This window comes from Callospermophilus lateralis, chromosome 10 (assembly GCF_048772815.1).
Source record: "Callospermophilus lateralis isolate mCalLat2 chromosome 10, mCalLat2.hap1, whole genome shotgun sequence".
In the NCBI taxonomy this organism is placed as follows: domain Eukaryota; kingdom Metazoa; phylum Chordata; class Mammalia; order Rodentia; family Sciuridae; genus Callospermophilus; species Callospermophilus lateralis.
Genome location: NC_135314.1, coordinates 120,871,318 through 120,897,596, shown reverse-complemented (window position 1 = coordinate 120,897,596; position 26,279 = coordinate 120,871,318). Strand labels below are relative to the sequence as shown.

The window sequence follows — 26,279 nt, the reverse complement described above, 5'->3', positions numbered from 1 at the left end:
ATTAAGGTAGCCCACACACATGATGGAGAGCAGAGTAAACCCCCAGGGTAGCCAAGCTCTGGGCCAGGACTTCAAATAGCTCTTTCTGCTGGTGCAAAGCAAGGCTTCTCTGGATGCCCCCGGCCTCTCCCTCAGGTAGAGGGAGACTACACCCCTCTGCCCTCACCAAACAGAACACCTAGACCCTCTCCTTGCTGTGTGCAACCCTCACTTGCTACCCAGTTCCAGTCTGAAAGGGTCTCACCAAGAGCCTTGAAAGATCAGGCTGGGGTTGATTCTGGAAGAAAGGCTTCTGCCCTGGGGTGGACCCCATGCCAGCCAGTGCCCAAGCCCAGAATGGGGTCCCAGGAGACTTAGCATATCCTAGAAGAGCCATGCCAGTCAAAAGCCATAATCCATGAGGTGTGAGCCTCAGGGCACCCATACCCTGTAGGGGGACGTGAACCTAAAAAGCTCTGGTGGACCAACTGAGAAAAGCTGAAGAGTGAGTCTCTGAGTTGGATCATGTCATTATTACCATTTAAGGGGACCATTGCTATTTGTTTTATACCCATTATTTCAATTCAATGCTGTGACTCTACCCCTGTAGAAACAAAAACTTGGTCACAGAGGAGTGAACCCATGTGTTCAAGGTCGCACATCAAGGACTCACCGGACCCCGCCAGGGTCCTTGGCTGCTGCTGCCTCCCAGGATCGGGGTGTGAACTGGAAGCCTGTGGGTGGCAACAGCACTTCTCAGTTATGCCTGGGCCCCAGAGGCCCCAGCGGGGGACTTGACTGGTCCAACTCCCAGGTTCCCAACTGCACCATGTTTAGGTAGAATAGCAAAACTCTCCAGCGCAAATTAAATCCACTTTAATTTTGAAAGCAAAAATGAACAGCGCCTTGCAGTCTGTGTCCCTAGGAGACAGCACCGAGAGCCAATAAGCCACCATCCCTCGCCTCCCCAGAGAGTGGCTAGGAGTCACCACAGAACCGAAAGCAGGTGGCTTTCACGGTGACTCTAGAAGTTCAAAGTGAAATCCACTAAAGAAACATGGGAGCTTGATACACTAACCAGAGGCATGCATTTACTTAAAAGAGGATTAAAAAAAGACTTAAAAGCACAAAATGAGTTTCATGAAAAGTCTCTTACTCCCACCTTATTGAAACAATGGGGTGCAAATGTTACAGGACAGAATTGGGGGGATCAAGAAATCATTGCTTTGTAAATGATCTTACTGGTATTATTTTGTCATTTTATGTTCCTTCTATGTTTTATAAAAATCTTGTTTGGATTAAATGACTCCTAAGGGGTCATACTGCAAATAAAATAGGACTAGGAGGTGTGGGTTTGTTTTTTGTTGTTGTTGTTGTTTTTTTTTTTTAATTTCAAGTGTAAAAAAAAGTCTCACGTGTCTCAATGTGTCACGGAATAATAAAAATGGTGGTTTTGTTAAAGTCCTCATAATTTTTTAAAAAATGGTTAAATTAAAAAGAATACAAGTCAAAAGTTGTTAAATGCTTAAGTGAGGGGAAGCCATTATTTTCCAACAGATCCTGTGTCTTGCGGGCTCTTGGTGACCGTTTTCCTGAGTCAGAGTCTTGACAGCCATCAGACAACCTGTGTTCTGGGACCCTTCCAGGTCCATAGCCTCCCTTTGGTGTAGCCTCTCCTCGGCTCACTTCTGCAGGAAACTCTCTGGCCTCTCTGCCTGGGCCCTAGCACACGGGGCACCCCTCAGTTGCTACCTCCTGAAACCCAAGCTGCCTCCATGCACCGTCTCTGTGACATGGCCCCACACCCACGTTATCAACCTTGCTGAGGGCACCTTGTGGGGAACACCCCTGAAGTCATTCTTCCTCCTGCGTCTGAGACCAACCCACCCATTCTTAATGTTCCTGGTCTTCAGCCTGTTACACAGAAGGTGCTTCGTAAATAATTGCTCAGTAAAGGGGACAAGTACCTTGGACCCCTTTTCCCTGGACATATGTGGCCTGGACCGCTGGCCTCCTTCCTTGCTGGAGCTCTCCTCTCCCCCTGGATGCCCCGCCCCCTCAGTGCCTCTGCACTGTCTCCTCCAGGTCCCTGGGAGTGACCGGTACAATCACCCAACAAGTTGCTGGGGAGGTTGTTTTTCCTCCCAGCCCCTCTTGCTGCTCCATTTACCCATCTCCAAGTCCTCTGCATTCCCCTCCTAAACTTCTCTCCAACTCCCTCGGTCCACTCCCTCTAACACCTGGGCCAGGCCCTGCCCTGCTTCTCACACTGGGGCTGCTGTGTGGCCGCTCCGATGTCATAACTGTGCAGCTGTTCAGCTAGCTCAAGGTGAGCCTCTGCTGGCCTCTAAGCCTCAGGGGTTGGCCCCTCCACACCCCCCACTCTGCAGTGACTGTCCCAAGGGCAGCACAGGCTCACCCTCACCCGGGCTGGAATGTGGACTGGGCGGTCACCGAGAAGCAAACGGAGAAGTGGAGAGTCGTGAAGACCCTGTACGTGAACCTTGGTTCCAACTTAATATCTCAGGGAGGTGGAGCAGGATGTGGAGCTCTCACGAAGCCCATCCCTGAGGGAGGCCCCCCCCCCCCACTTCAGCTTCGTCTAGATAGGAAGTCACCTGAAGAAACGCGAGAAACAGCACAAGGGCAGAATCACCTCGCTTTCTGTCCCCTGCCCGCCTCTCCACAAATCTGTGACAGTCTAGTTCTCCACCCATGCCTGGCAGGAGGACCAGGGAGAAGACAGCTCTCACCTCGAATCCTTCCGGAACATTCCATTCAGTTCTCAAAAACTTCTCTTTCACCCTCACAGTTCATCCATTTCTGCAATATTTAAGCAAGTTATGCTACTTTGTTAATAAACAGGGCTGGCACTGACACACAGAAACCCAGCGATGGCTGCCAAATATGGCCCCCGCGGGGCAGGGGCAGGCAGGTGGGGCAGGGCACTCAGCTCCTTGCCTCCGGCCTCCGTGCCTAGCAAAGGGCTGGGCTTAGGCAAAGCCTGCGGAATGGACATGAGCTCCTGCAGCCCAGCCCTTCCCCCACCAGAAGTCCCGGAGCCGAGCTGCCCGATGCCCTCCATGTGCTACCGGGGCTCTTCACACACACCGTCAGCCACACGTCTCAGCCCAGACCAACTGACAGCACCTCGGCGCAACTGCTGGTCACGCCTCGTGACTCCACAGGTCCACATGCTGGAGACAAGCTACGTGGCCTGGGCAGGGGCATGATGTGGTTCTGGTGCTGCCCTGACTCCTCTCACGTCCCTGGGTCTCCAGGAGCTGGTAGGTCACACAGCAGAGTCCTGGGTTGGGACAGCTCTGAGACCAGGATTTCTCTGGAATAGTGCTATTCGCTGCCCTGGTGGGTGACAGCCTTCACTCAGGAGTCGCTCTTGAGTCCCTCTTGCCTCCTCAGGACTAGGAGCATGACAGGGACCCCAATGAAGAGTTAAGCATTTGGCAACTAACCTGCAGGTGAAAACCAAGTCAATTCCAACCAGGGACTGACTGAAACCTGCCCTGATCCATGACCCAGGAACTGGCTCTACCAGTATAACAAAGGTGGTGAAGGAGAGCCCACCGTCGCTCTGGGTGCCCCCTCACAGGTAGAGCCTGAGCTCCATGGGCAGCCCAGGGGAGCCGGCTCCATGCAGGGCCACAGAGCAGGGGTGTAGGTGGGATAAGCCTGCTTCCTGGGCTCACAACTGATAAATGAATAAGACTGACCTCCCTCTCCTGCCCTTCAGTGCTTCTAATAATACCACAAGAATAAGATACAATGCAGCAAAAACACTGCTGTCCTGGTGATGGTATAGAGCAAAGAGAATTTAAGACAGGCAAAACCACGAGGTTTCTTGGGCAGACCCTGCTTTTGACTTGAAGACTGCAGGCCTACCTCGCCATCCGCCCTTAGTTTAGATATAGACAGTCCTATATCTCAGCAGGCAGTGTAGAGCCTTATAGGATTTATTTTATCAATGACGATGTCATAACTGTGCTTTTTCAAAGCCAAACTTTCCCTTCAAGTCCTTGGCTTCCATTTATAATCCCTTCACTCCACAAACATTAAATAGCATCTCCCAGGAGCTAGGCAGTGGGTCAGGAACCAGAGAGACCAGAAGGGTAAGCCACATTCCTGCCATGCTGGTGGGGACAGGAGGGCACCCTGATGGCCACAACCCAGGGTGGTCAGCTGGTATGGACAGAAACAGGAGGAGAATGGGTGCACTGAGGAGGTTGAAGGAGGGGCTCTCAGGAAGAAGTAACAAGGGTTCTGAGTTTTGAAAAGTGAATAGGAACCAAGCAGGAGACAGGCTGGAAAAAGAACAGCATTTGCAAAATCCTGGGAATGTGAGAGGCTGTTGGGGCATACTAGAGTTGCAGGAAGGGTGAGGGACGTGGGCCAGGCTGGTTAGAGCCCTGTGCTCTAGGTTGACAAGGTCAAACTGGACCCTGATGGCGGGGGCTGGTGAGCCCCTGCATGGTTGACGCAGGGGAACAATCAATCCACAAGTGATTACCTGAGGGTCCCTGAACAGCTGAGCTGCTCTTGGGACGGCTGCCTTTATTCACTGCTCCTGAGGCAACTGCAACTTAAAAGCCTCATTAGCAGGCAGCTCTCCCACCAACAGCTCAGCCCCCTTCCCTTCCATAATGCCCTCTCTTTGAGGCCACAGCTACTTTCAATTGCAATCTAATTTCAAGAAGTGATAAACATATGCTCATGTTTCCATTTACAAGTTTTTGATTATCAGCCCGGCATTGTAGCTGCAAATTACCCATTTTCTATTATAATTATTTTTACTTCTCTAGATGAAGGTGGAGAAGAAGCACTTTTAAATTACTAAAGTGCCTGAGCCACAGAAGGAGGGAAGAAGCAAGCATCACCGCATCTTTAGCCTCCGGCAATAAAATAGCAAGAGTTTGCAATGCGAGTATGGGCTGTGCTCACCATGATCCGTTTACCTAAAACCTGGCCCAGGTGACAGCAAGACAGGGAAGAACTCAGATGCTGGCACAATTGCTGCTTCTAAGGGCTCTCTAAAAGAAGTTCCTTGAAAACTGCTTTAGGTGACAGGCAGGTACCCGGCACTTCTAGGCACCAGCTCTTGCCTTTTCTATTTCTAGGAGAAACTCTGAAAGGTGTGATTGACATCCCTCAGATGCGCTGCAGTGCCAGGTCACACTGGGATCGGAGTTCAGGCCTCTCCAGAAGAAGACGGGGCAGTACTAGGGCTGGTGGGCGCTGCCTGGGGATCGTGGGGGGAAGACAGACCTCCTTAATAGATGGGAGACAATGAATTCAGGTCACTGATTGAAGGGAAACGGATTCTACCAAGCAGAGTGGCAGACATATTGGCAGCTTAATGTCCCATTTAATTGGCATGTAACGTGAAGTGACAGAGTAGCATGCAAATGAGGACGTGACTGTGGCTTTGAAGGTGCTACTGGCAGCTTTTGTTTTGAGAGTGCCGTTTGGACAAACTGAACAGTGTTGTTTCTGTGATGATTGGTTAGTCAAGAAATTGTGCTGACCTCAAGATCCCTGACATCTTCCATGTATGACTGTGCGTGGTCCTGGAAACAGAGGTGTGGGAGACATAGTCCCTGCTCTTAAGGAACTCATTTTAGAAGTGGGGGAGGGGCAGGAGTAAGATATGAAAAAAGCAAGTAGCTACTTAAATGTTCAAAACACCATTTGTGGGAAAAAAAAAAAAGTAAATCTGTAGTTACAGGAATTCCAAATATTATCTTTTCACCTTCTGAATCTTCATGGGTGACAATAATACACCAAAATCATAATAAATTGATAATAAAAGTAACAATTACAATAGATAAATGTAAGTGTACTGGGTACTTTTTAGGCCTACTAACTCCTATTTCGGCAGTAGCTGTGCCTGTACCTACGCTGTCTTTAATTTGTGCACACGCTGTGCAGAGTTAGGGCCATCTTATTTCTGAGAAGACTGAAGGTGGAGGCCAGGTCCAAAGGCACAGAGCTAGGAAACACAGGGCAGGTAGGGGCTCCTGTGGGTCATGGGGAATGCACCGTCTCACTTTCCACCTGAAGAGTCAGAGACAACAGGAGCCCGAGGGATCCAGGCTGTTCCCAACTGAGCCCCAAGCTCTTAGGTATTCAAGATGGACTCCTTCGGTTTTTGGAGGAGACAACAGACGTCATCAGCATATTAACCACCCTTTAGACATCAGCCATAGGCTCTGCCCTTGAGAGTACATGGTTCTTCTCCTGCATCTCAAGATCCTCGCAGTAAGGAAGGGGACAGCAGGTTAGCTCTGACAGCACAGGGATCCCAGGGCATTCCACCTCCAATGGCAGGACAAGGGGCCTCCCAGGGGCCAGCAGTGGTATGACCCAGGTGGGGGAGTGTGTAGTGGCCATGTTGGGAGTAGTGTCACAAGGTGTCCCACAGGATTATGTGCTGTAAGGGGTGTTGCTGGAGTCTGCCAGAGAGGGGTGTGTGAGGGTGGTGTGAATGTCACATGAGGAGGCAGGTGTGCTGCTAGGGCAGACGATGCAGAGGCCACACTGCACCATGTGTAAATCATGCCATGCAGTGTATACTAGGGTGTGTGCTGTGAGTGTTGTGAGGTGAGTGGATGGGTTGTGGGGCTGTGCTGAAGGCAGGGAAGACCCTGAGGTCCAGAGTGGTGCCTCTGGTCAATGATATGGGGTCCCCTCCAGAACCCCCAACCACACCTGAGAAGGCTCTTCTTGCTCACTGAACCTGCCCAACCTGCGCACACCCCAGTGCCCCCAACCTCAGCGTCCCCTGGGTTCAGGATGGCCAGTGAGGCATCGGGGTGGCATGTTTTGGGGTCCTGTGGTTGGAGGGACTTGGGAGGTGCCCCTCTCTGTGGCAAAACCCTGGGGGCACTGGCAGCTCACATCTAACACAGTCTCCCCAGGGCTCACTGTCCAAGTGAGCAGCCAGGAGCCAGCACAGGGGAGGGAAGGGAATGCCCTCAGCACCCCACCCCCCAGACTCCCTGTCTTCTCTCCAGGCACAGGGCTCCTTAATAAGCACCCTGCCCTCCACTCCTGGCTCATCCCTCCCATCCCACATTGGTGAGGAGCCATCACAGTAAGACCCACTGGGTGGCTCCTTCTAGAGCTCAGGCAGCAAGAGAAGTACTCGTTTTGAACATCGGTATCAACACCCCCACCTGTATTATTGAAGATCTCCAGCATACAGCAAAAGGGAAAGAACTTTAAAGTGAACACCTGGATGTCCATCCCTAAATCTACAATTAATACTTTATGAGGTTTATTTGATCATACATCTACCCTTCTATTCATTCATCAATCTAGATTTTCTTGACGCCTTTCAAAGACTAAGGCAACAGAGCACTCAGCCCCGCCCACCTCAGCAGGTGCATGCTGACCAGAGGTCAGATTCGCTTTCTGTAAGGATTTGCTTAGCTTTCTTCCTGTCCCCCCCACCCCGCCTCTGAACCCACAATGCACTGTGCCATTCTCAAGCACACCATTCAATGAATTTTTTTTTTGGTAACTTTTTATTTTATTTATTTATTTTTATGTGGTGCTGAGGATCGAACCCAGGGCCTTGCACATGCGAGGCAAGTGCTCTACTGCTGAGCCATAACCCCAGCTCCATTCGATGGTTGACAAATGCAGGAGTCCATGTCACTCCAACCCTAGCAACATCTGGAACATCGCCTTCACTGCTGAGCCCATCCCCCTTCCTGAAGCAACCACTATTTTAAGTCTTTAAAATAGTGGTCCTGCCTGTTTTAGGTATAAATGGAATCACACATCACCATCGCCTGCATCAGGCTTCAGCCAGCATGGTCCATATTGTTTCAGCATTCATCCATATTGTTGTGTGAATCAACAGTGGCTTCTTTTCTGAGGGGTTTTCCGTTATTTGGCGACACCACAGTTTATTCTCCTACTGACCAGTGACTTTATTTTGGACGTACAGGTTGTCACCTAATCGGGGCTATTGTGTAACACAAGTTGCTCTTGCTTGCATTTAGACCTGTTTGTCTTATAGGCAAATTAGGTGTGCTCGGAGCTAGCACTGCTCTCCTTAGTCCACGAGAGTGTATAAAAAAACAAAATAAGTGTATTTCATCACTTTTGTAATAGAAAAAGGATCAAGAAACACATTTTCAAGTGAGGGGTGGTGGTGCACGCCAGCTACTCAGGAGGCCGAAGCAGGAGGACTGCAAATTCAAGGCCAGTCTCAGCAGCTTAGCAAGACCCTGTCTCAAAATAAAAATTTTAGAAAGAGCTGGGAATGCAGCTCAGTGGTATGGTGCTGGCCTAGAATGTGTGAGGCCCTAGGTTCCATCCCCAGGGCTTCAACATATTCAAGACAATAAAAGCACAGTCCCAGAGTGGAGACCCCCTAGTGTGATGGGATTCAAGATGGTTCCAGGTGAGAACTTAAAAGTGTCAACAGGTAATACATTTGTGTTTATACTTATGTCCCATTCCTGGCCTGTTAAAATAGTTTTCCTACATGAATATGTGATTTGCTTTTCCAATACATCTATTTACATGATAAACCCTCGATTTAAAGAAAAATATTAGACAAATAAACAGAGGGGTACAGCCAAGGGAGAATCATAAGGCGGCCTTGGGCAGATTCCTGGGGGGCAGGAACATTACCTGGAGCAGTGGTGTCAGTCCTGGCTGAGCATTAGCACGACCTGGGGAGCTCTGGCTCTCCTCTGCTGGGTCCCACACCCAGAGCCTTTCATGGATTTGGTCAAGGCACGTCCAGACATCAGTAGCTTTGAAAAGCTCCCTAGGTGATTCTAATGTGCAGTCTGGGGTGAAAAACCTGTTTTAGAAAGTAGCAGTTTTCAAAGACAAGCAGTATCAGCAACCCCCAGGCACTTGTTAGAAATGGAAATTCCTAGGTCCCACTCCAGACCTCCTGGATGGGAAATCAGGACGGGGGGCCAGCAATACGGCATAATAAGCCTTTGGGTGGTTCTGATGCTCTGCACATGGACTCGGTGTTCTAGAGGGTTAGTGGAACAAGCCCCCACCCCTACTTCTCCCTAGCTCCCAGGAAGTCTCTACCATCAGTGCCCTTTCACCCAAGGTCACTGCCACCCAAGGAAACCCCTCTCCTCCCTGGGGCACAGAGGGTCGGTGGGAGTGTCAGCTGGTGAGAAGCTGCTGGCCAATTACCGAAGGGATGACATCCCAGGGCCCACTGTGTCTTAACCTCAATTAATCCACATGCCAGTTAATCAGCCCTCAGAAAATCGAGTGTTGACTATAATCTTATTTTCGTCATGATTTTTGATTATCAGTGACCTCCTTCCACTCCATTACCCTTGTTAATTGAGAATTGACTATGCAGTTAAAATGAATGTTTCCTGCACTAACAGAGCTGTACCAGCTTCATCTTAAAGTCCCTTTCAGCTCAAAAAGTCTGATGCATCTGCAGATATATTGATCTGATTCAATTCATTTCCCCGAGAATTTATGAAATTACCACTAAGAGGTCATTGGTCATTCGTTTGTACTTCCAAAGGCTCATAGGAAAGGAATGGTTTTGTTTGGAGGATAACACTGTATTTAGAGAGTATCTTAATCCTGTATTTGGCAAAACCTGGCTTCTTGATTAGCAGTGATGTCTCCATTAAAAGATGCTCAGCACAGGCTGTGGGATTTGGTGACGTCCTTGGCAATACTGTTACCCTAGAGTTAGAGGAGACAGGGGAGAACAATAGTTCCAGGCTCTTCTTCACCAGCTGGCTATTTTGATAAGGGAGAGTACAAAAGAAGAGGGGGATAACAGGAGATCGGGGAATCTGATTATCTGCTCCGATGCTATGTTTGAAAAATGAACTTTTCATGTAAAACCGTAGCGATTACAGAATTGGCCAAAAATAAAATATATAAATAAATAAGCCATGCTGGGGGATCTGCAGTGACAAATGTAATACCTATTAAGTAGTACACACCATGAGGAGCTGTGTATCAAAATAACACGGTCCTTTTCCTGTATTGCAATAAAGCAAAGGAATTTTGCCCCTGGGGAGGGAAACTCACCCCCCATTTGGGGAAAGACAGTCACATGGTAAGAAAACTTTCCACGACCAGGCAACAGGGGACATGGGCCAGCTGCTCCTTATTTACTGGATTCAGGGCTGACCCTAGATGGCTGGCAGATCCCCTGTGCACCTGCGAGACCCAGAATCAGGTCTGGATCAGGTCTGGCCATCTGATGTCCTTCCAGACCTACCCATTGTTCCCAGCCTCCGTCCTCCTGGGGTCAAGAGGCCTCTCCACTCTGCTCAAGTGACTTCTTGGGGGTTTTCTCCTGGAACCTAGGGCTGTGTCACAGACATTCTGAGGCTCAGCCTTAAAAAAATAATAACTTCTTACTATGAAAAATTACAATCATAGGGAAATAAACAACAGAAGGAACGTCCACACAGAGGTCCCCAAAGGGTCATTCACGTGTTGCCATGTTTACCTCACCTCTTTTTCCCGAAGTAAATACTTCAAAACTAAAGGATGGTTCCTAAAATAAGGACACTCTCTTACTTATCCACTATGTCATGATCACACCTGAAAAAATTAACAATTAACAAAAATTCCCCAGTATCATCTCACACCAGTCCAAGTGTCATCTTGAAAAGTAAAATGCAGAAATGGTTGTGGTGACTGAGAGCAAATGACAGGTGTGAATGTCCCTTCAAAGTCCCTGAGAAGCAAGGGTGCCCCACCTGTCCCACCAAGGCTCCTTCATCCCAGAGGTATGGGAGGAAACTAGAGGGGTGTTCCTTTCTGGGGCCCTCCACCTAGGGACTTGGGGAGACTTACTTCCACAGGCCACGGCACCCCCGCGTCCCCCGAGTCAGCAGTGAAGGAGGCCATCTCTCTTCCTCTCCTGGTGACCATCTTTGTCCAGGAGCTGGATCTGGAGCCAGATAAACCTGGTTTGTAGTCCTGCTCTTCTCCTGATGAGCTCTACGACCTTGAACAACACATCCGACCTTGTGGAGCCTGTCTGCTCCTTTCAACACAGGGGAAAAAGACCTGCCATCCAGGGCTGTCCTGAAGATGGTCACAGAGCCCGAGCAGGGACTGGTCCAGGGTAAGCTCACTACAGTCCTACTCACACTGCGGGTGAGGGGTGAGTCCTCCTTAAGGCCCCAGGGACAGGGTCAGGCAGAAGCTTGGGGGTCAGAGCCCACATCCTACAGATCCCTGAGGCTATGATGGAGCATCACAGGGTCAGCCCTGAGCTAGCTCTGGCCTCCTGTCCTGCAGGATGGTGCTGTGGAGTGGGGAGTGCTGGGGAAGTGGAGGAGGAAGGCCTCATGGACTCTGGGAGTGGGGCATTCCCACAGGGGCCACCGGACACCCTGCTGGGCACCTGGCATCTCCTACTGACCTCCTACCATTCGAACTTTATCAGAGGCACCAACTTTGGTTCTTTTTTTAATATATTTATTTATTTATTTTAGGTGTAGATGGAGACAACACAATGCCTTTATTTTTATATGGTGCTGAGGATCAAACCCGGGTTCCGCCCATGTTAGGCGAATGCTCTACTGCTGAGCTACAATCCCAGCCCCCCAACTTTGGTTCTTCAAAGACAATGGCCATCGACTACCCTTCCTCTGCTCTATATTAATGACCCCACCTCCACTGTACACCCCTGACATTACTGTTACTGAGCATCTTGACTTTGCTGGTATCAGACATCATGTCCCTGGCTCTAAATGCCAGTCTCCTGAGGCAGGTATGACTACTGCCCCTTAGAGGCATGGGGTTTTCCTATGGCTGTTTTAACAAACCACCCCAAGCCTAGTGGTTGAAAACAATACATGTTTCTTATTTTACTGTTCTGCCAAGTCAGAAGTCCCAAAGGAACTGAATGAGGACGTGGGCAGGGCTGCCCTCCTGTCTGCAGGTCTGGGGCAGAAGGCCTTTCTCGCCTTTTCCAGCTTCTCTGCCCCTTGGCTTGTGGCCCCTGCCATCCTCAGCCAGCGGAGGCCGGGGCCGTCTCTCTCATGCTGCTCCTCCTTCTGGCCCTCCTGCCTCCCTCTTGCACTTAGAAGGACCCTTGTGATGAGAAGGGCCCGTCCAGGGGGCCCAGCATCCTCACCCTGTCCTCAGCTCAGCTCATGAGCAAGCTCAGCTTCATCTGCCACCATAAGTCTGCCACGCCATGTAACCTTCCGTGGTCATGGGCCCCAGGAATTAGGATGTGGACATTTTTGAAGGGCTATGATTCAACCCACCACGGCAGGTGAGGAAGCAGAAGCTCAGAGAGGCAACCGAGCTCATGGAGGCCACGCAACTATTAGGTGGTACCAGCTCTGCTCCTGCTACCCTCTGTGTGGCCTGGGGCCAGTCACTTCACTCCTCTGGCCTCAGACTCCTCACCTATGAAATGCAAAGATGGTCTAAGAGCTAAGATCTCCTCCAGCAGCCAGTTCCCGGCTGGGCTTCTGGGCCTCTCCCTAACTCTCTGGATCGGAAGGCCCCGGGCCTCCTAAGCCCTCAGCTGGCCTGTCTCCCCTGCAGGGTCAAATACCAACCAAAAAGGGGGAGATGCAGACTCGAGGGCACAGCTCAGACATCCTTCTCTCCCAGCTGGAATTTTCGGAGGCTTTTGTGCTGGGCATCATAGAGACATGGATTTTAGGGCCCTTTGGTGACATCCCCCCAGACCCCTGCAAGCACACCACACCCATCTAAAGTCAAGTGTCTTCCACCAATCCCCAGCTTAGAGGGAAGGAAAGATCAAGGTTTCTTTGTACAACGAGAAGAAAAACAGAGCAAGAAAATCAGACAGCAACCAGGGACAAGAAGGCTGGTTTGTCGAGAGTTTTCAAAAAAGCCCCCTTCTCTTTCCTTGATGCACCTCTTTTTTATTTTTTCTTTTAAGAAAGCACTTTTGTCACACCAATTTTCGAACATATACAAAAGCAGAGAGATGGGCGCAGTGAGCCTGTTCCTAACTCCCAGGCCTACCGTCTGGTTCGGGTACGGGTCACAGTCTGAAATTCAGATCTGGAGTCCCGTGTCTGGGAGACAGCGCCACCGTGCTGGCCGGCCTCCCTTTGTTCTAAACTGCTCAGCCACCACTCCTCAGGATTCTGGCATAATCAAGATGCGCAGAGCACTTCCACTTCCTGGAAAAACTGATTGGTCCAGGGGTGGACACATTATCTCTATAGGACTAACAAGTCCCTGTTCAATCTGCACACTGGGCAAAAGAATGGAGCTGTGAACGCCATAGAAGCCCAAAACTGCCATCACAGCTGCCTTAGAGAATAAAGCCATCACAGTGGTAAGAAGAACTGGAAGACAGTGAAGGCCAGATTCCTCTGAGCACCTGGATCCAGCTGGGCCTGATACCCAAACACTTTTCTGTAACAATAGGCACAGTCGCAGTGTTTTCTTAACCCAGTTTGGGTGAAGTTTTTATTTCTTACGACAGAAAGAATCCTGAACATATGCCATCCAAGGATGCCTTCTTTAAAGCGACAAGAACAGTCTTGCTTGTGGAGCTTAGAGTTTGGTCACTTTACTTTAACTGAATCAACCTATATTCCTTAAGGAATACAGTTCCTAATAGAAATGACTAAAGATGCTTCCTCCGGAAGGGAACATTCCATGATGTTGGCTTTTTATCAGGACAGCAATTCACCAGTGATTTCACGGCCCTCTGGTCAACCCCATCCACATCGTCCACCACAACAAAGCCTGCTGGTGGTAGTTTGGAGCAGGACAGACTGCCAGGCAGCAGACCTGGGCTGGCCAGCAAGTCTACAAACACTGGCTCGGGGGTGGGCCTCACCCCAGTGCATGAAGGCCAGCGAGTCTCAGCAAGACCCTGAGGGAGGAACCGCAGTCTGGAGCGGTAACTGCCATCAAGGGACTCCATGACGGATGACACTGGAGGAGGCGGAATACAGGCCTCTCAGTCACTTGTAGCCAGGCACCTCCCTGCTCCTCCTCCTCCACTGTCTCCACCTCTGCTGTACAGGGTGGACACAGAGCTCTGTGCTGGACAGTGTGGCGCTGCAGTGGCCATGTCGCTGACCTCTGAGAACCCGTGTGGACAGAGGAGACTGGGAAGAGCCATGCTGGGATGAGACACAGGGTGCTGGGAAGAGCGTGCCCGTGACTGGTGTGGCCTCCCTGGCTACTCACTGACAGGAAAGAGGACACGCACATGGTACTCGCTGCAGCACTGTCCCTAGGGCCCACCCAGAAAACAGACTGGAAAGCCACGGTGACCACAGGATAGAATACGGCATGTCAGAGAGGGACAGAGAGCCCTCTGCGAAGGCAGTCCTTGCAGACGGATGACACGTGAAAACTGGAAGGTGCAGAAGGGTGGGTGTAGAAGACGGTGTTTTATATAAAAAGAGTGAGATATAAAGAGACACGCAGACCATGATGGAAGGACCACAAGACTCAACAGGGATCCTCTGGGGGGCGGGGGAGGGGAGCAGGGATGGAAGCTCTGGGAGGGACACTTTTGTTGTATATTTTTATTTTTTCTTAACTTTTATATCTTATAAATATATTTGCTAGTAGAAAGATTAGACGTTGAGCATAAACCCCTGTGGACTTTAGGCAGCTCTCTGAGGCACGTTAGGGGCTGGGACAAGATGCCTTTCCAACACTGTCACAGCTCCTCCTGTCACTCCCCTCCTGTCCACAAGCTCTTTTCACAGTGAGACGGTGACACGTCTCCTGTCCCCGGGAGGCTAGGCAGGACACAGGAAAAGATGGCAGAAGTGACACAGAGTAGAGCCCAGGCAGTGGCCCAGCTCCTGCAGGGTCCTCTTGGGATGTGTGTCCTCAGAGTCCCTCTGCCTGCTGTGAGGAGACCAGGCCACGTGATGAGACGCTCCAGCCACCCTTCCAGCTGAGGCCCCAGCTGCAGCCACAGAGGGAGGAAGCCTGGGAGGTGGCTCCAGTCCCAGCCACCCTCTAACGGCTCTTGGAGAGACACAGACGGTGCTGCCTGACTGCACCCCGCCACAACCAGAATTGTGACAGATGCCGGTGAGGTGGTTGTCTGTTGTGAGCGTCTCGGTTTTGAGGAGTAGGACTTCGTCTGTGCGCTTGACTGACCCTGGGCTTCCTGACAGGCTGACGACGGTTCACCTGGGACTCAGAAATGACCTGACAGGGCAAGTGCTCACTGGCCCTAAGAAAGAAGGAACAGTCTAGAACACCCAAAGCGTGCCGACTGTGGATGCAAGTGGGAGCCCCAAGAGGAGTCACACACAGACTACAATTTATCAGGACACAGAGGTCGGGCTCCTGAGACGAGGCGTGGTGCAGATGAGGATGATGGAGGCATCTACGTATATGGATGGAAACATCCAGGTGAGGTGCATGGAAAGAGGAGGCCAAAGGAAGCCTGTCCCCCTGCAAATGCCAGCTGAAGAAGGGCAGCAGGTGAGGGGTCAGAGAAGGGACCGCAAGGGAGGAGAGGAAAACCTAAGACAGGGGTTCCCCAGGTGAGCCTGGTCAGAGACAGCAAATGCCACACAGACAACAGGGACAGAGAAATCCTGCAAGATCTCGTGCTGTGGAGGTCACTGGGGACCTATAGCAGAGCAGTCACCCTGAAGTGTAGAAAAAAATCAAAATCTCAATGCATTCCCACGAACACAAGTGACTTCCACCAAACTTTTTAAGAGAGAAAAATAGCACATAATCTGGGGCTACCTGCTTCATCTTCTGGGCAATAAGAAGAAACTGGTGGGGTGGGAAATGCAATGATAAAAAAAAAAAAAAAAAAAAAAAGAAAGAAGTATAAACACTGAACTAAATGACTATCACCTGCATGACCCAGAGGTGGCTGGAAAGCCACAAGGTGATCAAAACAGCTGCCTCTTGAATTCCTTTATTTTGGGGGGGGGGTATGAAAGTGGCTTTTGTCATCCATGCCCAGCAATGTCAGGGACAAACATGAAAGTTCAAGAGCAGAGAGAGTCCACAGGCTTCGACTAGTGAGCCAGCCCTGACCCCCGGGGGCCATGGGGAGCTCTCTCTGAGGACAGGTAATGGCCCTGGTGGTGATGTCTGCTGTGTGCACAGGACACAGCACATGGAATAGAAGGTCGGTCCTCCCAGTCTTCCTGGGATGCATCTCAGACCACGATTTAAAAGGGAAATCTTGTCTCTGAAACATTAGCATCCTCCTGGACAAATCCTAAAATGCCCATAACTCAAAGCACATGAACTCCAGCCACTGACCCTATTGTACTTGCCACATGAACACTTTTAAATCATCTCTTGGAGTGAAGCCTTTGTTCGTGGTGATGAGTATACCAAAAGACTTCATAATAATCAACATATGGCGAGTGTTCAGGGAAGCTGCATTATGGCCTGAATTCCTGCTGCTATTCCTCCTTCATGCTTAGAAAAAAAAAAAAAAAAAACCTACAGTATGGATCGGGACCCACACAAGCACAGGGTGAATTCAGTGGAAACATCAGCATGACCGTAACTCGTACCTCAACTGTGATATTTTGATGGAGATGTTTTGATGAAGAGCTTACTAAATCTTTAATTGGAGATGGAGTGTTCAGTATCAAGGCAATGACTACAAAACATTTATCACAGCGCCTAAAGCCATAACTACAGAAATTCTCTGCCATTTTCTGGCATTAGTGTCTGTGTAGTAAATCCAGTCCTAATATTAAAAACAGGGCATGGGAGATATAATCATGGGTTGATGCAAATGAGGTTAAATGTTTTTCTCCCGATGAAGTTTTCTTTTAAAATCATCTCAATTTACTAAAGAAATAACAGGAGCTTTTATTAAATTATTAAATACCAGAGCTATGACAGAAGGGAAAACATTGCCAAGGTACAGATAAATCTCATTAAACACCCAGGCTCTCTCTTCAAGGGTTGGGTCTCCCAGGGGACAGCTACAGAGCACTAGTTTTGGCTACTTAAGTCCAAGATTGGGGTCTATTCTGATTCACTGGGGAAAAAGTATGGTAATATTTTTCTTAAAGTGGTCCCATAATTTTGGCGATGGGGGGAAGGTTGGTATTATTTAATGCAGTCTTCAACGTGGAGTTACTGGGTCTGTTCTTTAGCGTGGAGCTATGAATGGGGTTGTCTTCTGTTTCGGCCTCTGGGAGTGCTCATTGTTTACAGCAGATGCTTCCAGGGCTGTACCCTCTGCCTCAGGCCTCACTGTCTTGGAACCCCGTCAGCTTGGCTTCCAACTACCAGCATCTGCTTCTGCTTGCCCTGGTGCTAGAAACCTGGAGATCAGAACCTAACAGAAGAACCCACCAACTAATTCCCCCTAAGGAACAATGCTCAACCCAGTGACCGACAGGATCGGGGTTGGAAAACCCAGCTCCCGGCCCTCTGAAAGGATAACTCTGGGAATTACCAGCAGGATGACACTCCGGTTCCCACACTGGAATGTAATCTACTTGATGTGATCTACATAAAGTCTACTTGATGGCACGCTTCCTTGGCCAGCTCCTTACTTGTTGGTGCTTCCTGGAACCCACTCCAAATAAACCACTCAGACTCAAATCTTTGTCTCCAACAAAGACGTGTCCTGGCTCCCCCATGTTTGGCCAATGGAGCCACTTAGGACACTCTGTTGGCCAGACATTAGGCTTTGCCCAGCATTAGGCAGCAAAAGGTGTGTGCATACAGGGATGACTGGCAGAAACAACTGGAGTTGCCCCAGGTAACTGCTGATCTAGGATGTGTGTGTGTGTGTGTGTGTGTGTGTGTGTGTGTGTGTGTGTGTGTTGAGGACACAGGTGCTGAAATTTCATCAATGAGGTCCCTAAAGTGCAAACCAAATCCCCACCTCTTCCTGTGCCACTTCTGCCTTTCAGAAGGAGACCAGAAGGGCCAGTATTCTTCATCAACCAATAAAACCCTGAGGGCTGAGTCTACCGGACCAGGAACACACCTGTAGGAGTTTGGCCAGGGGACCCAGAATATAGCCCTGGACCACAGACAGGGAGGCAGGGAGCCCAGTCTACTTTAAAAGTTGCTGACAGACAGATTTAATTCAGGATGATGCTAAAATGTGGTGACCTCAAAACTGAAAACAGCAAAAAGATCATTATTTATTTAACTTGGTTCATTTTAAGATTTTTAAAAATAAATCATAGGAACAATAAAGCCAAAAAACTTGACGTAGTGAAAAAAAAAAGGTATCTATAATTCTACTGTTCGTATACAACTCTTGTCCCCTTGGAGGGCTCCCTGCAGACCATCTGCCTGGATGGATCCTTCCTGGCACTCTGTGCATGTGCTACCAAGGTTTCCCGTGCTACCAACCTTTGTGTTTCTAAGGGCTGCATAATATTCCATTGACCTGGTGTTCTATAATTTCACGATCCTGCCGTTCTGTGCATTCAGACCACGTCTAAGTTTTCACCATTATCAGTAACGATGGAGACAGTGTCTTTATACCGTGCCTTTTCCACTTTTCAGATTATTTTCTTAAAGCAGAGTTGCAGAAGAAGCCAAGAGGTAGTGTGGCATTTCTGTGACACTGACAACAGGCAGCCCCTCTGCTTCTGTCATCTTCAGTCCTTTGATTACTGACAAAATATCAAGCAGCTAACCGACACTAGCATCCTTTTTCTCACAAAGAAAGCAGTCAGAAAGATGGGGATCCGCATTCTAAAAGTTTCCCGGAAGGTGGGCAGACATGGGGGGGTGGATCCAAAGCAGAGCAGGCGTTGATACTAAGGACAGGGTGTGTTCAGTCAACACCTGTTTCTGATCTTTAAAATGAACATTCCAAAGTCAGTAATAATTTCCAGTTAAACTCCTCTGTACTCATTCATGTAACAGGCGTTTTGTCCTAATGATCACCTGCTCCCAGAGAAATTTCCAGCCTTCTGAGGCTTGGCTTCCCCTGATGTGGCAAATTCCCTTACCCACGCCGACACTGGCTCTCTCCCACCTGCCACTCACTGAGCCCCAATCCAGGTTAGCTCCATCACTTGTTTCCTCCTCATTCCCCTCTCCCCACCCGCCCCAGAGCTGCCTTGACTGTGGTTAGGGGCCATTAGTCTGAACCTGCTGGTCAGCTGGCCTCCCCTCTCCCTCCAGACACTGTGCCCAGACAGCAAGGGCCAGAGTCTGGGCGCCAAGCCCTGCAGTTCTGCTTCTAATATGCGAATTCTCTTCTGCAAGGCAGTTCCAGGCCCCTGCCTGGGCTCTCCCCTGCTTTCACACTCCATTTTTATAAGAGGAAGCAAGGGAGGGGCGGGGCGCTGATGGAGGCGGAAGGCAGGAAGAAGGCTGGTCTAATTTAACACCATCTGAGGAGCTCTAAAAAGTTCCAGGTTGACTGATGGACACATTTACTCCTCAAAACCCTTTTCATAAATATCCACCACTTAACACGAGCTTTCAAGAGGCATAAATACCATCACTGGATGTCAGCCTTTATGGAAGGGAGATTTCCAGAGCTCCCTCTTCTTTGCTCTGTGGCAACAAGCCACATGATAACAATCCTATTAAAGCCGTGCCCTGGGAACACAGCCTTTACCCGCCGGTCTACACTGCAGCCGTGCAGCCCGCCCCATCAGGAGGGACACGGAGGCCTCCCCCATGTCGGAACAGCCACGCTGGTCTCCTTCCTTTGCTTTGGGGAAGATGACAGCTAATCTCGAGTAATAAGATCTACCTCTAAGACCCACGGGGATGGAAGGTATATTTTGTCAACAGCTCTGGCCAAACAAATAAAATAACTAAAAATACTCAGGATATACTAGGGAGAGAGAATGTTTTCCGGGGCTGTTTGGCTCCTGTCTTATTTAAAACAAGTCTTTGGGTGTTACTGTCTCCTGTTCTCAGAGGAACTGGCAGGCCTGAGGGCAGGCATGGTGTCCCTCTGGAGTCCCCTGGTTCCTCACCAGAGACTGTGCTAGGATGACAGAGCTCTGCGGGGGCGGGGGTGGGGGACCACTCAGCCATTGTGCCATAGCTGCATGCACATGGGTGGGTGCGCCCAACCTTTCTGGACATCTGAGGTGGGCTATGCCCTTCTCCCCTCTCAGATGGGAGCCCGCAGGCCACTGGGTGAGCAAATCTATGCTGGGCCCTCAGGCTGTTGTGCTCAGAGGTATCAAAGGAAGAAGAAAGCAAATAGGCTTCCCAGTGGATTCTGTGGCTTGGGAGGGAGAGGGCTCTGGCATGAACCTTGCAAAAGGAGCTGGGAATGGGCAGGATGCCCATCTACTGCTGCCACCCAGGATGAGATGGGTGACAATGACAACTAGAGCGCCCAGCTGGATTCACCCGTGGAGGGAAGCTGACCACCACGGAATATGTGACCCAGAGCAGTAGGATCCTTCTTCCGTTTGGCGGATAGAGCACAGTTGTTTTAAAAATACACATTCTCACATATTTGTTGATTGATTGTATATCCTCTTCTGAGAAGTGTGTGTTCAGGTCCTTGGTCCATTTATTGATTAGATTATTTGTTTTTTCAGTGTTTAGCTTTTTGAGTTCTTTATATACCCTAGAGATTAGTGCCCTATCTGATGTGTGAGGGGCAAAGATTTGCTCCCAAGATGTAGGCTCTCTATTCACCTCACTGATTGTTTCTTTTGCTGAGAAGAAACTTTTTAGTTTGAATCCATCCCATTTATTGATTCTTGGTTTTAATTCTTGTGCCAAAGGAGTCTTATTAAGAATATTGGGGCCTAAATCAATCAGCAAATATATGAAAGAATGTTCATCATCACTCACAATTAGAGAAGTGCAAATTAAACTACTCTAAGATTTCATCTCACTCCAGTCAGAATGGCAGCTATTATGAAGGCAAACAACAATAAGTGTTGGCGAGGATGTGGAGGAAAAGGTATACTCATATACTGCTGGTGGACTGCAAATGGTGCACCTAATATGGAAATCAGTATAGAGATTTCTAGGAAAATTGGAAATGGAACCACCATTTGACCCAGCTATCCCTCTCCTCGGTCTATCATCAAAGGACTTAAAAATAGCATACTACAGGGACACAGCCACATCAATGTTTATAGCAGCACAATTCACAATAGCTAAACTGTGGAAACCAACCTAGATTCCCTTCAATAGATGAATGGATTAAAAAAATGTGGCATATATACACAATGGAATTTTACTCAGCAATAAAAGAGAATAAAATCATGGCATTTGCAGGTAAATGGATGGAATGAGAGAAGATAATGCTAAGTGAAATTAGCCAATCCCAAAAAACCAAATGCTGAATATTTTCTCTGATATAAGGAGGCTGATTCATAGTGGGGTAGGAAGAGGGAGCATGGGAGGAATAGACAAACTCTAGATAGGGCACAGGACTCTAGAAAGGGAGGAAGCAGGGGTTTAGAAATGATGGTGGAATGTGATGGACATTATTATCCGAAGTTCAGGTAAGAAGACATGAATTGGTGTGAATATACTTTGTATACAACCAGAGATATGAAAAATTGTGCTCTATGTGTGTAATAAGAATTATAATGCATTCCACTGTCATATATAAATAAAAAATAATTACAAGGAAAAAATACACATTCTCAGTAGGATTACCCACAGCACAAAACACTGTTTACCAGAATTTATAGAAAATACACACAACAGTCTTTAAAGGCATGTGAATAAATGAATATGACCTTCCAATGGACACCTACGGGCTTGCTGAACGCATGTCCTCACTGGCTGTCTCTGTCCCATTTCCACACATAGTCGTGGCAGCTGACCCGGTTTATGATGGGTCGCTGTGGATATTTATGTACTTAATTCTGTTTTCATTAAATCCATCTCATGATGTGTGTGGGCTTCAGGAGGGTCAGGACTGTGTCGTCTTAACTGCTTATTCAAATCCCCAGGACACTGCCTGAAACATTTGTAGAAAAGAAGGAAGAAAGGAAGGAGGAGAGATCTGATGATGGGCCAGGCACAACACCAGGTGCAGGACCCCTGGATAGCTGTGGAAGTGCTCCCAGCTCTGCAGAGGAGGATTTGGGCAGCTGGAGAGGGGCATGCAGCAGAGGTGCCCACAGTTACCTGGGAAGGCAGAGGAGCCGATCTAGGAAGGCTTTCCTGCCACAGGCTGCAGCTGCCCAGGGACTATGGGCGGAGGGGCAGCTCTGGCCAGAGACAGAGGCAGTAGGGAACAGGAAGATGTCAGGCCTCCCCTGGGCAAGGGGTCAGGGAAGAGAGAGCACCCCTGTGAAGCGAGAGCAGACAGCTCAGGCTTGCAGAAGATGCTATCACCCTCATGCAAAACACTCTCACTCACAAACCCATCAACTCCAGAGCTGATTTCCAGATTCACACTAGCCACTGTTGCCTTGCTCTTCTGAGGTTGGGGATGTAGCTCATTGGTGGAGCACTTGCATGAGGCCCTGGGTTTCACCCTCAGCATGCATGCATGCACTGACACAAACACAAAGAATCCTTTGCTATTTTAATTTCTAAACTGGCACATGGGTTATGTGCACGTGACAGAGACAATGACGAGGGAACTGTGAGTCCAGTGTGGTTTGTTCAACACCTTCGTATGGAACTGCAAGGCTAAAAGAATGGGCAGGAGCTGCTGTCCTGAGTCCTGCCCTGCAAATTGGGATCTGTCCATCGTTACCAGGGAACTATGATAAACAATCACAGACAGACACTGGTCAGAACAAGCCACTTTATTTAAGAGCTTCGACAGCTCAAAGTGGTTTAACATAGATGCCTGGAAGATTTATCTAGATGATAAAATACCTGAACTTGAAAGGCACATAAATTATAATTTTCCAGTTTTTTTTTTTTTTTTTCCTTTTAAGATCTCACAGTCAAGTGCTTTAAGTAATGAATGAAACACACAAGAGTTCACTGCATTTCATACAAACTGTCCGGTTAGTGTTTGCAAAGTACCTTTGCTACCACATGATTCTGAGTCCAGAATTAGTGCCACACACCTGTGCCTGTGGTTCCTCATTATACTGGTGATCAAGAGGGAAATAATAAATATAATAAAAAATAACACCAGCTATTATAGGCTCAGGGCTTCCCATACTGCCTGTGTGCACTGAGGTCAGAGCTTCATATAGTTAACTTGCATAATGCTGAGTTAGGTACAAAGAATCCCATTTTACAGATGCAAAAGCTTAGGTTTGGTGAGCTTCCGTGATGCATGGGAGGTGACAGCAGTGACATCATCTGACCACAAAGCTTCATGTTCATCACGAAGCTGCCACATGCATGAACATGCTTGGCCCTCAGCAAAACAACAACAACAACGAACAATAGTTATCTTTCTTGGGCTACAGGTTCCATTTTAAAAAACACATGTGTATACAGCAAAAAAGTTTGTCTCTGGGCTTATTTTCTTTTATTCATTCTTTTGTTCATGCATTTTAGACATGATACTCTGCCAGGTGCAGGGGTTATAAAATTGGTCTTCACAGAGAGCCAGACAGTCCCAGACAATTCCCATACCCATTTGGTTGGTGGAGGTCAGCACAGAGCAAAGGAAAGTAGCCCCCTGAAGGAGACCTGTATAGGGCCATGTGTTAGAGGCAACATTGAAAAAGACCATTTAGACTCTCTTCCAATCCTAGTTCTCCCCCCAACCACCACCACCTTGGGCTATTTTTCTGGCCTGAGTCTTCATAGGCTGGACCACTGTGGTTTGACAGAAGCTTCCCCCAGGCCCTTTATCATGCAGAACATCCCTCTCACATGGAGGCCTGTGCTTCTGGGGAAACCACCACTACACAAGATAATCCAACTACCCCTCTAATCACCCTGCCCAGTCCCCTAAGTCCCTGCCCTGCCCCCAACCCACCTCTTGCTTAGTTCCACCCAGGATGTTTACCCAGAACAAGGCATAACAATAGCTGCAGCAGAGTAGTATCCTCCACAAGTCAGGCAGGCCCAGTGTATTTTAGGTATCCAGACAATCTTCAGGATAACGCACTAAGGTAGGCGCTGTTATTAACTTCTATTTTAGTTCATGCAGGAGAAGGAGAGGGTGAGAGTTAATGTTTCTTCGGGGACAATGAAATGCCAAGCACCTGTTTAGCTCCCACTGTCCTCCCATTGGAGGAGATAAGTGACTGCCCAGGGTCAGGGACAGAGTTGCGAAGTGCCAGGTCTGTGACCACCAAGACTTGAGCTTCCCTTCTCTCTTTAACAGGGAGCTGTGGTCTTTGAGAGAAAACAGAGGGGCTGCACCAGGGCTTCCATCTCTCCCTCTCTCTCCAACACCATTTTGTTAACATCTGTCCTGTGGTTTTGATCACTCCCCACGAATGATGCCAGGTTCCTCCTTGGACTGTGTCCCCCCCTCCCTGGGCCTCCCAGTCGGCTTCCATGGAGCAAATCCTACCTCTATACCAACAGACCCATAGGAGACCCTGGGATTATTCAAGCCCATAAAACATGCCAAGTGCCTAACAGGTGATTCCTGAAACCTAAAAGGGTCTCCCAAATTCATGGGGGTCTCAAAGTCTGAGGGTCCTCAGCAAGGGACCAGCAGAGTTGCTTTTCCTGGGGAGTCTTCTGACCAGGTGTAGATGGTGACACCAAGAGCTAAGAGTCACCAGTGAAAGTCATGAAGCAACTGACATCTGATGGTAAAGCGTGAGCCCCAAGTCCCGGGGGACTCATGCAGCTGGCAGTGCCCAGGTGGGTCAGAGGGTCGGACCCCTTACTCTGGGTTTGATCAGGCTGGAACTGTCACTTTGTGGGCAGTGCCTCTGTCTGATTTCTCAGAATCCTCAGAGCAAGGGAAGGTGGACACCAGTTATATGTTTGAAGAATGAATGGCTAAACCAGACCTCATCTCAGAGAGCAGGCTGCCTAAGAGATTCTACTGGAACCCCTCACTTGACAGAGGAGACGTCCTCAGGAGAGAGGAGGGGAGTTTGCTGAGTTGCAGTCCTAGAGGCCACCCAGAGTCCCCGCAGAACACCTCCACTTTGCTCTCCTGACTGCTCCCCTAGAAGGGCACCTTCATCTATACACAGGGCTTTCATCTTCAGTAAGTAGGAACAGTCCCATTTACACAGGAGGAAGCCAAGCTCTCTGCAGGCCAGCCCCTCTGACTCCCTTCCTCAAACAAGTCACACTCTCTCCCAACAAGACATGCCTGCTCCGTTGTTTTCCACCCTGGAACTCTGATTCCCATGAAAGTTTGACTTCCAGCAGCTTCTGCAGTTGGGGTCCTGATAAACATTCTCCAGCACCCTGGAGTTCTCCTTCCTAGCTCTTTTACACCTGTGTGTGTGGATTATCTATTCCTGTAGGGCACTCCTTTGCAGGGCCTTCATTCGGCCTGCACTGCATTTGTCAGCCCATCACTGTGACCCCAGTACTTGGCCCAGTGGCAGGTGAGCACTGAGCAGCCCACGAGGAAGATGAGTGGATATTATTTTACACTGTTGCGTGCATGCGTGCAGAAGGTGGTCTGCCTGCTGAGGTTGAAGTTCAACGGGTAACGGAGTGAGGTGGGGGCGCAGGTGGACGCAGCGAGAACCGACAGTTTGGGAAGCAGGGGCGGAACTGTGCTGGGCTACAGGAATCCGCAGCTCCGCCGCCACCTGGCGCCCAAGTCTCCGCCGCCACCGGGAGTCACGCGGGCCCAGGTGCCTCGCCGGGATCCAGGTCCTTGCGGGTGCCCACACTGGTATAGGCAGGCGGGCGGGCCAGGGCCCCCGGCTCTTCTTACCTGCGAGTCGCGAGGCTCCGCAGTGGCACCCGAAGCGACGGGGACTGGGGATCTGTAGGGCTGAACTTGGGCCCGCGCTGGAGGACAGGTCAGTAGGGATCGCTCCTGGTGTCCCGACGCAGGGCCGCCTTGGGCCCGTACTGTCCGGCGGCTGGGACCAACTGTCCTGGGTTAGCCCTCCCCGCCCCCACGCTGGGGGGCGGGGTCTACGCGCACTTGACCTTGCGCTCCCCCAGCTCCCCGCTGTGGGCGGAGTGTGAACGCAGCCCTGGGCCACAAGCTCCCGCCCCGAGGGTTGGTCCTAGGGGACAGGGCCCCACCTGCCCCGCCCCTTACCCAAGTCACGCCCACCACCACCACCCGCCCCCGCGCTCCTTCCCTGAATCCCAACCTTCGGGAGCTTTCTGAGTTTGCTTTTTATTTTCCTATATTTTGTATTCCATTTCGTTCTCAATTTCACTTTACTTTCTTTCTTTTTTTTTCTTTTTAGGGCTGAATCACAAAGTATATCAGAGTATGCATGAGCACTTTTTACAAAATAAAATGATTGCCTGTAACGTGCTTCTAATGGAAGCAACAGGCCTCTCGCCCTTGC

General features: G+C 49.5%; 1 protein-coding gene across 2 annotated transcripts in view; it reads right to left on the bottom strand.

Moving 5' to 3' along the window:
• Positions 1 to 25,947, bottom strand: part of Nmnat3 (nicotinamide nucleotide adenylyltransferase 3) — a 109,638-nt gene extending 83,691 nt beyond the window's left edge. For both annotated transcript variants that reach the window (XM_076868259.2, XM_076868260.2), the window contains exon 1: positions 25,685 to 25,947. The gene's annotated coding sequence lies outside the window, so the exon portion shown is untranslated. The remainder of the gene's footprint in view (positions 1 to 25,684) is intronic.
• Positions 25,948 to 26,279: the final 332 nt, after the last annotated feature.